We start from the raw sequence: 17,356 nt of genomic DNA, 5'->3' as shown, positions 1-17,356 counted from the left end.
CCATCAGATGAATACATAGCCAAATAGCCTGGATTCTGCCCACCTTTAGGATGGGTTAATAATTTTGCCAATATACTAGCACTATTTAATTTCCCCAAATTTCAGAATGAGGCTGGCAGTTGGCTCTCGCCTCAGGAAAGACTTTTGACAGCACCGGTGCTTTTGCAACCTTTTCAGTTGTAATGGGCGTTGAGCGTCAGGCTGAGGGGGGGGCAATCCTCTGCCCCCATATTGGCAGTCTTATTCAGTAAATACCTCTTTAATTCAGTGCATTATATGTTTGCTTTTTTAGCATGCACGTTACACTGCCTTTGCTGGTGCCATCAGGCCACCCACTCCCTCCGTGCAGCAGTATTGTTGCCTTTCCTCCCAGTTTAAGGGGGGGGCTCGTTGGGTCCCTGCAGTTCTTTGTTCTGCCGTACATGGGCCAAGAAACTTGTCCCGGTATGATCTGCAGCTACTCCTACCCCCCTTCATTCCTTTATCTAGGATTATGCCACAGAATGAAGCCACAAGGTATGGGTGTTTGTCTGTACATGTTCCCTAAGGAAGCATCAGTCATTTCATTCGAAAGGCTTTGTCAATTTACATATGCACTTGAGCAAAAGACAGACCTCTATGAAAGGTGCTAATTTATCACAGACATGGGCCTTCATTCAGCTTTATACCGCCTTTGCTTCTTTTTGCTAACATAGGCTGAGGGCAGGCTATATCTTCAGAAGGAGTGTGGGCTGGTGACATTAGCAACCCAATCATCGTTACTACAATGATTCCAAAATAAAAGAAAGTCACTTGCTGTTCTATAAAAATATAGGGACTAAAATAAAAGTAAAACAAATAATCTGAAAAAACTAGGAAAACCCACCCCTTTAATACAAACAGAGAGAATGTAGACCTTTGTGACAGAGCACTCTGGGATGATAAGCAGGGGTGTTCAGGCAATCCGGTTGGTCAATGTTCAAGGATGTGTTCTTGTAGAATAAGGTAGAGCAAAGGGTGGGGGGAGGGGCTTAAAATTCAATATGGCCGCAGTAAGTGGACTACGGGGACAGTGCCTCTTCACAGTACCTTTCACTCTTGTCTTTGGAGCTCGACAGAGCTGAGCCAGGATTCTAGATGCAAGCTCAAGATATTTGAGTTCATGCGTTCCCAATGGGAGTAAGCATTGAGTCGACTTGAAGGCTTGGGATCCCATTGGGTGGTTGACATGGTGAGACAATGACTTCCAATCGTTCGGGCTCAGTGGTTGACTCAGCAACGAGATGATGGCTCTGCTGGGTCAAGTCGGAATTTGCGACGGCGACTCGATGGCTTCCAGAAGTCGAGTTGGCGTTAGTCACTTGCTCCCATAATATGAAACATGTGATCAGGCCGAAACCAGCCTGTCCTCATTAATGGGTGGAGCCTGGTGTCTGAATGGTGCAGCAAGGGGTTTGAAGTTGCGTAGAGGGCCAAAAACTGCACCACAGGTCTGGTGTCAGCTCGAAGTGCATTGAGTGTTGTCAGTTCAGCTCAGAGGTGTCAAAGTCATGAAAGTTAGGGACAGAATTATGGAGCGCACACCCAAAATGGTAATTCATGTTAGTTGAATTTGGTACATAAATTAGGGAAGGTTTATAGGTGCAGAGGAGAAAGAGCGACTCTGGCATAAGAAGTCACAAGTATAATTAGAAAAATAAGTGTGCTAGACTAGTGGACACTCTCGTCCCCTGCACACCATGCATACTGATATATATCAGTCAGACATAATTTCTATATAGATAAGTCAAACAATCTATTAATTTAGTTAGTCTTAGTGTTAAGTTTTGCAACAGTTCATTCGTTCAAATTTATGATAATACTTTGACAAAAACAAATGTAATTTTATATTTTGTGCTAAACATATGAAGTATTATATCCATGCATCATACATAACAACACTTGATTCGTTTCGGGATCAAATCCCTCCATCGGGAGCGGAAAATCCATCAATTTCATATACTTCTTGAATTTTTGCTTCACTTCTAGTCTACAACATAAGAACAAAGGGACTTTGTAAGTGATGTGTTTCTGTCATTAGAAATACTTAATGCGAGGTAAGTGATTAGACAATATCACCTTCAAAATGTTTGCTTCTTAATTCTTGATTAATCTTGGTTGAGGGTGGTCTCGTCTGTGAAAAGATATTTCAATATCAGGTTGTGGAGCTGTCAAGGTAGTGCGTAGCCAATAGTTAGAACAATGCGGCACGCTTGTACTTACAAATCGTTCAAATTATGTCGTGTTCTTCATTTTCTGCGTTCAGTGATTTCAGTCACGCAATCGAAACAGTCGCGAACAGTTGTTCTAATGTACCATCGTAAATACTGACGTAAAAGAGAAATGATGTCACGATTTCAATGGTGTCTAATGAGATTTCTATCTAGAAACTGGTTGTTTAATCTAAAGTGCAGTGATGTCATGGTGTAGAACGGTAGAGCTTGCCTAAATGATGTCAGATGTAATTGTCATTTGGTAAAATCTATATAACTCATGTACACAGCATCAGGCATATCGTTTATTGCTCAACGATATAATGAAGTGGATATAAATAACTATCTATATACCACTTGTCTAATTTACACAGAGATCTATGCATATATTTTCATATAGATAGCAGAGGAAATTACGAAATTGATACATGGTACCATATCATAGGCGATACAAAGTGTATGTGCTAACAAGTAAGACCACATGTTTTATAGTGTTGAATGGTAAGTACGAGTCTTAGAGATCTTCTATTTCTAAACCAACATATTTGTACAATGACGTCACGTACAATATATTGCACAGTGCAAAAGTCACATAACATAATTATACAAGTTATATTATTTAACAAGATTAATTTTGTCTACCACATTATATGAAATGATAAACTTGTGTGATCATCCGCCATTATCTGTTGTATGGTGGTGTGAAGTGATTGAATGCAAAATAGGGATTCTATTAGTAATGACGACAAGCCATGTAGAGGTCTCAGTAATTATATTTGCACATTGCATTGCGTTTACCATCTGAGTCACGGTCTGGGAATTACAAAAAATGTGTCAATAAGAATTTCTCATTCATTCTAGTCGGGTTCAATGAGTCCAATTTGTGTATCCAATACATTTCTCTCCTAGACAGTAAGGTTACAATATTAGCCCCTCTGGGAGGCATTCTCACCAGTTCTAATACTAGGAATTTGAGCTGTGCTATTGAATGTCTCTTTTCAATTAAGTGCCTGGCTACTGGAGATTTGGCATTTTTCGTTCTGATATTGGATCTATGTTCGGTATTTCTCTCTTGAATTTTTCGGGTTGTCTGTCCTACATAATCACCCTTTTGGACGTTATTACAATTTCCACAGTGTAGACATGAGAATATCCCTATTTTAGGCTTAGAAAGAAAGCCCTATGTGGGTTGTGTGTTTCTTTCGGCTCTAACAAGATTGTCTTTAAAATTTCTACCACATATCTAGGCCACCATAGGTGGTTTGGGAAAGAGTTTTGTCAGTTGTGGATCCAGTCTCGTCCAAAAGGGATACTCTGTGAGACACCCATATAGTGGGCAGAAAATCAAATTATGACAATTCGCTGCATGTGACTCCAAACTACTGATCTACGGCCTGATTTGTCCATACGGACTTTACTATGTAGGACAGACAACCTGAAAAATTAACCCTTTAGGCATTTTTTGGTGATTTCGGTATGTGGCCATTCAATGCCTTGTAACATTTTTGTTACATTAGATATCTTGGCCAAATTTGGCCCCATTTTTTCCTCACATGTAGGCGGTTGTAACGCCACTCAGGAATCCTAGGTTGCTGTAGGGGGTGAGACAAAAGAACAAATAAGTGCGAAAATGTGTTTTTTCAAAAAAGGCCAATAAAATGATGTACAAAGAAGCCTGTGTTTTTTTCCTTGTAAGAGCTAGGAGCAAATGGTTTGCTGTGCTGAATTCCCCAATTTCCTAGGGCTTTCAAAAACAGGTTGAGTGGAAACGAAAAAAATATATTTTGATGTGGTTATCAATCGTTTTGAGAAATGTAGGCGATTTTGCCAATTTTTGCCAATTGGACATGCATGGACGGAATGGAAGAAAAGGGTAGGAAAGCCAAATTGGAGGACACAAAGGCATACATTTCTCAAAAGAAGACACTATTCCAACTTTAGGAAGGGGTGATTTGCGCAGGTTGGGCAACAACTAGGTAGGGTAAAATGCCAAATATTGAGGAAAAAGCGGTAAAATGACCGAAAAAAAGGTATGTGGTGGACATGGTTGGCTTGATATGGCAATGGCTTCTATGAATTTTGAGTAAAATAAAATACTCCGCTACATTCCACGACTTTTGCAGTTAGGAAAGCACACATTTTTTGTAGTGTTTCACAAACAAGCAATACCACAAGCCAAACACTGAGCCATGGTACACAGGAGTTTTATGCTTACGGCCTGAACAGACGTGCTTAGCATGTGTAAATCGGGAAAACCAATGTGGTGAGGAACAGCAATCATAAATGTTTTGAAAGAACACAGGCAAACCTTTTCGAGGGTAGGTGACTTGTGCAGGTTTCAAAAGTGTATGGTGCCTAAAGCAGCGACTAAATGTAGGGCACATTTGGGAAATTAAAGGGTTGTGTGACAAAGGGCACCAGCAAATGGGTCAAAACGTTATGAAAACCACCCAAACACAACAAATCTCATACCTTCCTGCATTCCCACATGTGTCCCGATGGAAACAGTACCTTACACGTGTGGGTGCCCCTACCTGGGCGCCAGGGGGAAAGCCCAACACACCCCTAGCCCCAAGTCTTTTCCGACATATGAATTTCACGATTTCTCCAGACAGGCACACCATACAAATTTCGGCCTAGGGTGTCCAAGCCACCAAGGAAAACAGGGAACCCCATGCATTTCCAAAAAGAGGACACCCGTGGGAATCCGCAGAGGTCTGACTTGCGCAAATCGGGCCAGAATTTATTACCCAGAAACCCCAGCAAAGTCCGAAATGTGACCAAAAAAACGCATTTTCCGCACATTTCACTCGGCTCACCCACCGAAACACGCCGCCAACAACACATGGCCTGCCTACCATCCTGCGTTCCCACAGGTGTCCCGATGAAAACAGTACCTCGTATGTGTGGGTGCACCTACGTGGGCGCCAAGGGAAAAGCCTAAAACACAGGTAACCCCAAGTCGGCACAGCATCATTTCAGGAATTCTGCTCATGCGCACACCCTACAGATTTGGGCCTGGGGTGTCCAAGCCACCATGGAAAACAGGGACTCAATGCATTTCCGAAGAGAGGACACCCGTGGGAATCCGCAGATGTCTCACTTGCACAAATTGGCCCAGAATTTATTACCCAGAAACCCCAGCAAAGTCCGAAATGTGGCAAAAAACCCCACATTTTCCGCACATTTCACTCAGCTCACCCACCGAAACACGCCGCCAACAACCCATGGCCTACCGTCCCGCGTTCCCACAGGAGTCCTGATCAAAACGGTACCTCACATGTGTGGGTGCATATACTGGGGTGCAAAAGGAAAAGGGTAACCCATTGGTAACCCCAAGCCTTTCGGCACAGTACGTTTTGTTCATGTGGGCAACCTACAGATTTGGACCTAGGTGTAATCCACAGAGGTCTGATTTATGCAAATTGGCCCAGAATTTATTACCCAGTCACCCGGCAAAGGGCCACATGGGAGAAGGGTGCCCAGGGCCAGGGATATTATTGCCGACTTTGCTGGAGCCCTGCCTGCCCTGCGTTACAGCTTCTCCCCACCAGGGAGTCCCGGCAGTGTGCCAATACCTCCCCGACGGGAAAAGGTGTAATGCAGCCCAGCCGCAACTCCAGGACGGTTGGAGGTGATGTCCCTGGCCTTGGACATCCATGTACCATGTGGGTGTACTGTCCCCTAAGCACAGGAAGGATCCCCATTCCTCCCCGGAGGGGACATCTGTAACGTAGCACAGCCAGAGGTGGAGCCTGGGCATGCAGATGGACAACCATCTACCAGATGAGACCGCAACATCACATATAGAAACCTTCAAGTTCACAGAAATTACCAGCAGTGAAATGACTAAGGTACTTGCCTCCATGAAACCTACGACATGCGCAGAGAAAATCATCCTGCCCAAAATAATACTGGACAACACTGACATATTCGCCCCTATAGTAACAAAGATCATCAATGCCTCCTTCAGAGATCAGAAGGTCCCCAATGCCATCAAAAAGGTCACAGTGACTCCTGGTTAAGAAACCCAATCTCGACCAACGGGATCCGAATAACCTCAGACTAATAACCAACTGCAACTTTATCCTTAAAATTATGGATAAGATCGCCACCATGCAGCTACAGGCACATGTGGAGGCTTCAAACTCCCTTCACCCACAACAGTCGGGCTTCCGCCCTGCCCACATTACTGAGACGGCCATGCTAGACCTACAGACCAAAATGCTCAGCATTATTGACAAGGGTAGGACATGTCTCCTCATTATCCTTGACCTCAGTGCCGCTTTTGACCTCCTCGACCATAACCTACTCCAGAATGCCCTAAAAAAGACCACCACCTGCTCTGATGAAGCCATCGGCTGGATAATGTCTTTCCTAAAAAATAGGATATCTAGGGTGCACTGGGGGGACAAGTTCTCTTTGGAAAAGGAAATCCTCTGTGGAGTCCCCCAAGGGGCTAGCATGTCACCACTGTTATTCAACCTCTACCTGAGATACCTATGCCTTGTCCTCGATTATATCAACACCTATTTTACAAACTACGCTGACGACACGCAGCTGGTGTTTGAATTAAGTGGCAACTATCAGAGAGATAGTGAGCAACTTACCATGATCTACAACAACGTGGAGAAATGGATGGACTCCAATTGGATGTGCCTCAACGGGAAAAAAACAGAGCTCATGATATTGGGCTCATCTTCAGCCCGAGCAAAACTATCTTCCTCCTACACGTCCTTCCAGATTAAAGATACACCCATACCGGTCCTGGGTAAGGTTAAAACCTTTGGTATGATGCTAGAAGCATCTCTTGGGGCGGATGCCCAAGTACAGTACATAAAAAAAAAACTGTGCTTACCACCTCAGACTAATAAAAGCTATTAGACCCTTCATATCAGGGGACAACTGCGCGACTATAGCAAGAGCTACCATCACGTCGCGCCTTGACTATGGCAATGGCCTAGTCCTGGGTGCCTCTAAGCAGTGTCTGCAAAGCTACCAAGTTGTCCAGAACAATGCGGTAAGAATTGTCAAGCACAAAACTAGATCAGAGCACATCAGCAACTCCAGAAGGGAGCTTCATTGGCTGAAAATCGAAGCTAGGGTGCATTTGAAGACCTTAACCATCGCTCACAGATGTATCTATGGAAATGCTTCGGCTTACCTAAAAACTAGGATTAAACCATGAGATCGTCCCAACTTGGTAAAATCTCAGCGGACCCACACAAACTTAAAAGCGGCCTAGGCAGATTCTTTCCGACCCTCGCAGCCAGTCTTTGAAACAAACTTCCAGACCACTTAAGACTGGAAACCAACTACATCAGTTTCCGCAAACTGGTGAAAACCCACATTTTCAAATTAATGACACCCCCAGCCTATGCCTAGTTCAGAGAAAATGTATATGGTTGTCCCGTCTTCCCTGTCTAGTCACTGGCCCTCATTACGACCCTGGCGGAGATCGTGGTGCAATATGCACCATGGAGCACGGCGGAAAGCTGCCAATACCGCCATGGGGGTTGGCGGATTTACCGCCCCATTCCGACCTTGGCGGGGCGGTAAATCCCCAATCCCCATTTTACCCTTCCCCATTCCCATTTTTGCCCCATAGGGTATAATGGGAATGGGGAAGGCGTTAATTACGCCACCGTAAAATACGGTGGCGTAATTAACAACAAGGTCCCATAGCGCCATGGATTTCTCCGCCCGGAAAAACCAGGCGGAAAACGGCTCCATGGCGCTACGGGAACTCGCAGTAGGGCGGAAGGGTCCGCCGCGAATACCGCTGGCGTAAACCCACTCCGCCAGGGTCGTAATGAGGCCCACTGTCTGTTTTTGTGTTCTTGTATCTGCGCCCCGGGGCTTGCTTGCTACCGGCGCATTATAAATATTAAATAAAATAAATAAACCGACATGGGAGGGATCCGCTCCCAGTGAAACACCAATGTTCTGCTGGCATGGGGGGAAATTTGTGGCCTGCCCCTGCAATTGTGTCCCAGCCCACCAACATATCTGCCCAGACGGCCCTATTCCCACCCACACCACCAACAATCCAGCCCCAGTCTCACCCACCCCACTGACAGTGGGCCCTAACCATAGAATAATAAAAAAACAGTACTCACATAACATTGCAGCTGCTCACATAGAAAAAGCTGTTAACAAAACAAAAAACATGTTACCTACGGTCAAACCAGCAAAAACAAATCAATAATTTTCAAACATGCCCCCCCTTGCAAGCCATCCCTCGTGGTCTACTGAACCTGACCCCCCCTCCCACTGAAAACCCATTTGCCCCTTCCTATGGGCAGATATCCTCCCCCAGGGAGGCCTGCATGAGGTACCCCTGCCACCTATTTTGGGTGAGGGGGAGAGGGCCACCAAAAACTGTGGGACAGTCCCCCCAGTGGGTGGGGCAGTAAGGTTTGGCCCTCCTGCGGCCAGATTGGCACACCAATGTGCCCCTCTGCACCAAGGCAAGTTTGGTAAACAAAGAAAACATTTTAAAATGGCAGGCTGCACTTTAGGGGGGGGGGGCTGAGGGGCACCCTACACCGCCCGGGAATTTTGTAATGTAAAGGGGGGTGCACCTCTCCACCCCCACTGAAATTGGAGGGGAGGCGCATCTCATGTAGCCCTCCCTGGGGGCAGATATGGGGGGGGCTGTCCTGCACTCCTCCCTGGGCTCAGGTGTCCCTTCCTAGGAGCAGATATCGGACTCCAGGGAGGGCTGCATGACATGGCCCCAACTCCATTGTGGGTGGGGGGGAGAGGGTCACCACCCCTTCCCATTAGAAAATTCCCCGTCGGTTTGGGATGCCCCACAGCCCCCCACCCCTAAAATGCGGTCTACCATTTTCACTTTTTTCCTTTGGTAACCCAACTCCCCTTGGCGCAGAGGGGCACATTGGTGTGCCAATTTGGCCCCAGGGTGCCCAAACCTTACTGCCCCTCCCACTGGGGGGCCTGTCTCCCAATTTTTGGTGGCCCTCTCCCCTCCAAAAATTCCCTGGTGTCTAGGGGTCCTCACCCCCTCCCCCTTCCCCTGCTTCATTTTATTGCATTTCCCCCTCACCCTTGGGGGCAGATTGTCACCCATCTGCCCCCAGGGGTCTCCATACATTTGTCCCCATGCTTTGTGGCCACAGGGGGAGGTGGGCACTTACCTAGTAAGCAGCCTCCCCACCCCCGCACTGTAAACACATCCCTGGTGTCTAGTGGGCATTGCTGCCCCCGGATCGAGCGCCCTGCACCCGATCCAGGAGCAGCAATGCTTAAAAACAGGGTTTTGTTGGAAAGGAGAGATTCTCCCCTTTCCAACGACACCTCCACAAAAGAAATCTCTGGTGTCTAGCGGTCCCCATCCCCGGGGCCTCCCCCCTTCCCATACCTTTTTTTTGTGGCTTGATTATTTTTATTTTGGCCCCTCACCCCTGGGGGCAGATGGTCACCCATCCGCCCCCAGGAGTTTCCATACATGTGGCCCAATGCTTTGGGGCCACGGGTGTAGAGGTGGGCGCTTACCTACTGAGATGTCCCACCTCCCCTCATCTCTGTAAACACATCCCTCTTGTCTAGTGGGCATTGCTGCCCCCGGATTGAGCGCCCTGCGCCCGACCCAGGAGCATCAATGCTTACAAACAGGGTGTCGTTGGAAAGGGGAGAAACTCCCCTTTCCAATGACACGTCCACAAAAAAATCCCTGGTGTCTAGGGGTCCCCCCCTCCCCCATTCCCATGCTTCATTTTATTGCATTTCCCCCCCACCCTTGGGGGCAGATGGTCACCCATTCGCCCCCAGGGGTCTCCATACATGTGGCCCCATGCTTTGGGGCCTCGGTGGGGGAGGGGCCCGCTTACCTAGTAAGCAGCCCTCTTCCCCCCACCTTCAAAAGACATCCCTGGTGTCTAGTGGAATTGCTGCCCCGGGATCGAGCGTCCTGCGCTTGATCTGGGAGCAGCAATGCTTAAAAAAAGGGTCTCGTTGGAAAGGGGAGATTCTCCCCTTTCCAACACCTCCACAAAAAAATCCCTGCTGTCTAGGGGTCCTCCCCCCATCCCTCTTCCCATGCTTCATTTTATTGCATTTCCCCCCCACCCTTGGGGGCAGATGGTCACCCATCTGCCCCCAGGGGTCGCCATACATGTGGCCCCATGCTTTGTGGCCACGGGGGGCACTTACCTAGTAAGCAGCCCCCCCCATCCCCCGCACTGTAAACACATCCCTGGTGTCTAGTGGGCATTGCTGCCCCCGGATCGAGCACCCGCGCCCGATCCGGGAGCAGCAATGTTTACAAACACTGTTTCGTTGGAAAGGGGAGATTCTCCCCTTTCCAACGACACCTCCACAAAAGAAATCCCTGTTGTTTAGCGGTCCCCACCACCTCCCCCCTTCCCATACCTTTTTTTGTGTGTCATTTTTCTTTTTTTTTTGGGACCCTCACCCCTGGGGGCAGATGGTCACCCATCCGCCCCCAGGGGTTTCCATACATGTGGCCACATGCTTTGGGGCAACGGGGGGAGGGGGTGGCTTACCTACTAAGCTGCCCTCCCTCCCCCACCTCTGTAAACACATCCCTCTTGTCTAGTGGGCATTGCTGCCCCCGGATCAAGCGCCCTGCAATGCTTACATACAGGGTGTCGTTGGAAAGGGGAGAATCGCCCATTTCCAAAAACACCTCCACAAAAAGAATCCCTGGTGTCTACCGATCCCCACAACCCTCCCCCTTCCCATAACCTTTTTTTATGCTGCAGTGAGGGGAGCCCGGGGGTTGGATTACAGTTTTGAGCGATCCCTGTTTTGCAGGGACCGCTCAAAACAAAGTGCTAAAAAGGACGAGCTATCTCGTCCTTGGCACTACGGAGGCAATGTCAAGGTTCAGATAGCTCGTCCTTGGCACTGAAGGGGTTAAAGAGAGAATTACTGAACATAGATCCAATATCAGAACGAAAAATGCCAAATCTCCAGTAGCCAGACACTTCATTGAAAAGAGACATTCAATAGCACAGCTCATATTCCTAGTATTAGAACTGGTGAGGATGCCTCCCAGAGGGGGTAATATTGTAACCTTACTGTCTATGAGAGAAATGTATTGGATACACAAATTGGACTCATTGAACCCGACTGGAATGAATGAGGAATTCTTATTCCCAACTTTTTTGTAATTTCCAGACTGTGACTCAGATGGTAAATGCAATGCAATTTTCAAATATAAGAGATAGATTTGCCTGCTTCATTTTATATAATACAAATATAAAAAGCTGGGGCTATTCTGCCCTCAACAGATGGCCATTTTGTCACACTGTCCATTGGAGTTTGCATTAGGGAACATCTCCATTGTAGTCACATAGCTGCCTCAGACAGGCTTAGGCAGGGGGCCCTCAAACATCATTTCAAAATAGGCCCCTTAAAGCCCCCACACTTCTGTCAATCCTGGGATCAATGGCCCAGGGACATTCGATGTACAGATTGCACCCATATTTGTATATAGTTGCAAACTGGCACCATGTCATGAACATCACCTTCTGCCAGTGCTGTTTTTTTATCCAACGACAGTAGTTTGCATGCTGCAAATAATCGGACTATACCTATAATAGGAAATGCAACACTACTAACACAGTCATAACTAAGCTTTAAATGTACCCCACAATCAAACCTTTGCTTAGTGGCTATGTAAAACTAAGAAAAGAATTCCTTATTCTGGTGAAAACATGCATTTTGTTTTACTACTCAGCAGCATAAATTCTCCTGACCCATTTGAGCAAAATCATCTGCTGTTTCTGAAGTAAGGACAATAGTTCTGTGAAATATATATAGTTAGTCATGTAGATCCAGTGGTGCGTGCATACACACATACACACACATATACACACACATGTACTCTGGATAAAGGTAATTGGGCTAAAAATATTCTGGATACACAAAATCTATAAAGGCACTCTGGATTAAGAGACTCTGTATAAAGGGATTATGGAACAAGGGACATTTCATAAAGGTCAAGAGTGGGCGACTTCCGAGTAGTATGTCAGAATCTGATACTTAAAGCAGGGAAGCCTCCCCTCGAGTGTGGGTTGTACAGACCAATCTCTCTGATAAATCATGATTCCAAGATACTGACAGCGGCATTGGCCAACCGGCTAAAAAGGGTGATACCCACACTGGTACACCCAGACCAGATGGGGTATGCGCTGGAACGAAACACAGCATGGAATCTCCGGAGACTCCATCACGTCATTGACAAGATGAACCAAGAAGAGGGGGAATATGCAGTGGCGTCATTAGATGCAATTAAAGCATTTGATTCGGTGAACTGGGACTGGCTTCTGGGGGCGCTCGCCCACTTCGGGATAGGCAGGTGGTTCCTACGTTGGATAAAGCTGCTGTACAAGGACCCGAGTGCCAGAGTTAAGACGGTCAGGCATGTCTCAGGGGTATCAGGTAATAATATCCCCGACAAAAATATCGCCGTAAATATGGCTGTTTGGTTCGCCATAGGCGATATTTTTATTGGGGATATTATGTGGGAGCGGGGGTTGTGGGGGTGTCCCCCACAGGGTCCATTGTGAATTTCCCCGCAAAAATATGGTGATATTTTTGTATGGCGATATTTTTGCGGCGAAATTATCACATGGAACGGTCTCAGGGGAGTGGAGCATAGGGCGGGGTACGAAGCAGGGGTGCCCTCTGTCCCCGATGCTATATTGGCTATATATATTGGCTTTGGGACCGTTCACGGCCTTCCTAAGGGCGGAGTACGGGGACACCGGCATAGTGATAGACGGGGAAACTCACCAGATTTCGATATACGCAGACGACATACTGCTCTACGTCCAAGACCCACATATTCACCTGCCAGACCTAGTAGAGGCACTGGGAGCGTTTGCCAGGTTATCGGAAATCTCCACCAGTAAGGGAAAATCCTCACTGTTCCCCCTGGCACGCCTGAGGGCAACCACATCAGACCAGCTGCCACACCTGGGCCTGACATGGACCCCAATCACCTTCAGATACCTGGGGGTGGACATATACCACGACACTACGGAAATACACATGGCCAACACACAGGCAGCCCTGGACAAAATAGAGAACGCCATGCAGTTCTGGAAAACACTACTGCTGGGGATGATAGGCCGGGGGCCCTAATGAAGATGATAGTTTTACCCCGACTCCTATACTATTTTACCAACATCCCCTACAACATCCCCGGGTCCTTCTTCAGACGACTACACTCCATGACAAGGGTCTTCCTGTGGGGGGGGGGACAGGGTAGCACTAAACACATTACAAAGGGGCTACGAATGGGGAGGGATTAAGCTCCCGGACTTTGAGCGATACTATTTGGCTGCACAACTTCAATTCGTGGTCCGGTGGCTGGGAGAGGACACCTCCATTGACGCAATACTGCTTCGACCATCGCTCCAGCGATACTATCTGGATAAACGAGACCCAGGCAAAAACCCTTCCCAGAATAGCCCAACTAGGCCGAGCACTGTGGAAAAGAGCATGGAAGGTGCAGGAAATGAGAGATCCCTGTTCCAGGCACACCCCCTGGTGGGACTGGTAGACACCCGTATAGCAAGCCTGGCAACGTTCAGAACACAGTGGGACGACAAAGGAGTGGCCCAAATAGGTGATCTGTGGTGAGAAGGACATACACAGTGGCCAATTTAAACTGTATAATAGCATGGTCCAAGGACTAAGAAAGAGGTGGGAGACCCTAGCGGAAGAGGAAGACATGGGAGGGCCGCTGGATGCCTGGTACGATGCATCCAAGGGGAGACACACTGTGTCCAGACTCTACGAACAACTGTTGGGCACCATCAACTCTACGACACTGAACAGTCAAACAAAATGGGAGGAGGAACTCCAGCAACCCCTCAAGGACGAGGAATGGAATAGAGCCCTACAATATGCAAAGAAAGTCTCAAGAAACGCAAGGTTCAGGCAGCTGCAGCTCTACATAGTGCACAGTGCATACTTAACGCCTAAGAGAATGTCGAACATGGGGGACAGACAAATACTTAGCTGCCCACGCTGCCAGGAAGAACAGGCAGATATGGTGCACATGTTTTGGACATGCCCGGGAGTGACAGCCTTCTGGACTTCGATACAGGAAAGAGCGTCAAAGGCAGGAGTCCATATGCAAGCCTGGTCGCCGGCATCCTACATACTGGGCCTGTTCCCGAGGGGCGATAAGCAGAGAGCCCACGTGGCAAAGATGAATGACTTGATGACAATACTGGCGAAACGCTGCATCGCAATGGCATGGAAAGCAAGCACGGGACCCTTGATAAAAGGCTGGTGGGCAGACCTACAAAAATGAGCAGTAGCAGAAACAACGGTCTGGACCAGGGCCTCGCAAAGGGGAGAAAATAACAGTGGGGCCAGAATACTAGCGCGGAACACTCTGGTACAAGACCTATTCGGAAACGATGATTAAAACAGCACAAGTGATTCGAGCGAGCCAAGAGGAGAGGAGAACTGTCCCATCCGCACCCGTGCGCAGCACACAGACCGGAACAAGGACACCACAATGGAGGAGGAGGGAGCCTAGCCGTGACCTGAATGGATAATGCACAATATGAACTCAAACCCAAAAGTGCCAGAGCAAATGTTGTAAGTTGTTGTTTATCTGTTTTGTGTTTGTTTGCTGTTAAATGAAAATAAAGAAAAATTGGTTTAAAAAAAAAAAAGGGACATTTCATGAAGGCATTCTGGATAAGGAGGCTCTGTATAAACGGATTATGGAGAAAGGGACATTTCAGAAAGGCACTCTGGATAAGGAGGCTCTGTATAAAGGGATTATGGAACAAGAGACAATTGATACATGCACTCTGGATAAAGCGGCTCTGAATAAAGCGATTATGGAACAAGGGACATTTGATAAAGGCCCTCTGGATAAAGAGGCTCTGTATGAAAGGATTATGGAACAAAGGAACATTTGATAAATGCACTCTGGCTATAGCAGCTCTGTGTGAAGGGATTAAGCAACAGGGGATATTTCATAAAGGCACTCTGGATAAAGAGGTTCTGTAGAAGGGGATTATAGAAAAAGGGACATTTGGTAAAGCCACTCTGGGTAAAGCAGCTCTGTATGAACTGATTATGGATCAAGGCCCATTTGATAAAGGCACTCTGTATAAAGACACTCTAGATAAATGGATCATGGAACAAGGGATATTTGATAAAGGCACTCTGGGTAAAGAGGCTCTGGATAACGGGATTATTGAACAAGGGACATTTGATAAAGGCACTCTGGATAAAGGCACTCTGGATAAAGTGGCTCTGTAAAAAGGGATTATAGAACAAGGGACATTTGATAAAAGGTAGTATAGCTCTGTGGCAACGCACTCATCTTGGAAGCAAGCGTTCAATTTCCAGGTCTGCGCTTAGAAACCTCTTCGTTATTAAGCACGTTATAACATTTTTTTTATAATAATCATTATTATAATAATAAAGGAGCTCTGGATAAAGGCACTCTGGATAAAGAGGCTGTGTATAAAGGGATTATGGAACAAGGGACTTTTGATAAAGGCACTCTGGATAAAGGGGCTCTGGATTTATGCACCCTTTGTTCAATGGAGTTGTTTCCCTCCCTTTTATTAATGGAGTGCTGTCTGTATTCTGCATAATCAATATACCTCTTGGCTTGATTTTGCTTCTTATATTGAATTCCTGCATGAACATGTCTGGTGCATTCGTCACCATGCTCTATAAATACAATTTCTGTCCTCTGAGTAAGAAGGGAGGACCTTAGAGACACTTCATTCTGCATCGAAAGCCCAGGTTTGCTAAATTCTCCTCACATAGCATGCGCCATTCTTTATTGATTCCCCTTAATGCATTGAACAGGCTGTGGCTGAGCTCACAGTGAGCTTCATGATGTGTGTTTAAAGTTACTTTTTCATAGTCACAGAAACATATTCTCAATCAACATTCCTCAACAAACTGTGCTGCCCCCCCCATCCTCATCACCCTATTAGTATGCTGGTAGCCCATCTTGAGACTTTTGTAACACAAAATGATGCTGGTAATTCTATCTCAGAAAGTGACCTGCGTTAATATGGTTTTTAATGCTGCATGCTAAGAACTTATGGTGCACATATGTTCTCTTGACTGGGACAGTCTACAGACACGGTTGTATACTATTTGACCTTTTCACAAGTGACCTCAGGAGAATTGATCTCAGGTGAATTGACCTAATTCAGAAGGTCAATTAGGACATATATGCAGGGGAAACCCCCCCCACAACCTCCCCACCCATCCAAAACCCCCTGAAACCACCCAGCTAATCCCCTTATATTATTTATAATCCAAAACTAACCCAATACATATATAAAATAACTAAAATAATATAAAGGTCAATTAGGACCACTATAATTAGGTCAATTGTGCAAAAGGTCAATTATAAAAGGTCAATTTGGGTAATACCACTGACACACCAACAACTGTTGTGTAGTTTGCCGACATGGCAGCCATAATAATTGATTCAAACCATGGTAGTCTTTAACAGTGGGCTCCCATGATCGTGGTCGGTGCTCGATCAAGGGTCAATTCCATGACACCTGGAATACACCCTTGATCGAGCACTGACCACGACATTTACATGTCAGCTGTAGTGCTCGGAAAACGGCAATAGGTTCACTGTAATAGGGGAAGAGGACAACCTAGGCTTGCACATGGTAACTCATCCAACAAGCACCAGCTGGCTAACCACAAATGAACGTGAGACAGTAGTGTTCCAAGCTCACCTATTGATGAATCGTGATTCACAACGTAGCTAATAACAGCTTCTCAAAGAAAAAAGAAAATGTTCACCATCCATCCCTGCTTGTGAATTAAATTCGGGCTCTAGAAGATAAGACAGAGGGGTAGTCTTACAAGTTGTAACATTGTGCTTTTCAACTAAATGTACGACCTGATGAAGGCACAACTTTAAACCGTTCAAGACGACCGCCAAAAAGGGGCAGATCCTCAACAAAGGGGCGAAACACTCTGTGTCGACCACATATCATAAAACATATACTCCTCAGATGCTGATTGAAACAATTATAATCTAACCACAGGGAAATTCATGCATACAAAAACATGGTAAAACTGGTAGAAAAATTATGCTGTATCTACCAATCAGG

Source organism: Ambystoma mexicanum, chromosome 7q, assembly GCF_040938575.1.
Source record: "Ambystoma mexicanum isolate Mex_15411 chromosome 7q, UKY_AmexF1_1, whole genome shotgun sequence".
NCBI lineage: Eukaryota > Metazoa > Chordata > Amphibia > Caudata > Ambystomatidae > Ambystoma > Ambystoma mexicanum.
The sequence above is the reverse complement of the archived record's forward strand: the minus strand, read 5'-3'. Positions refer to the sequence as shown.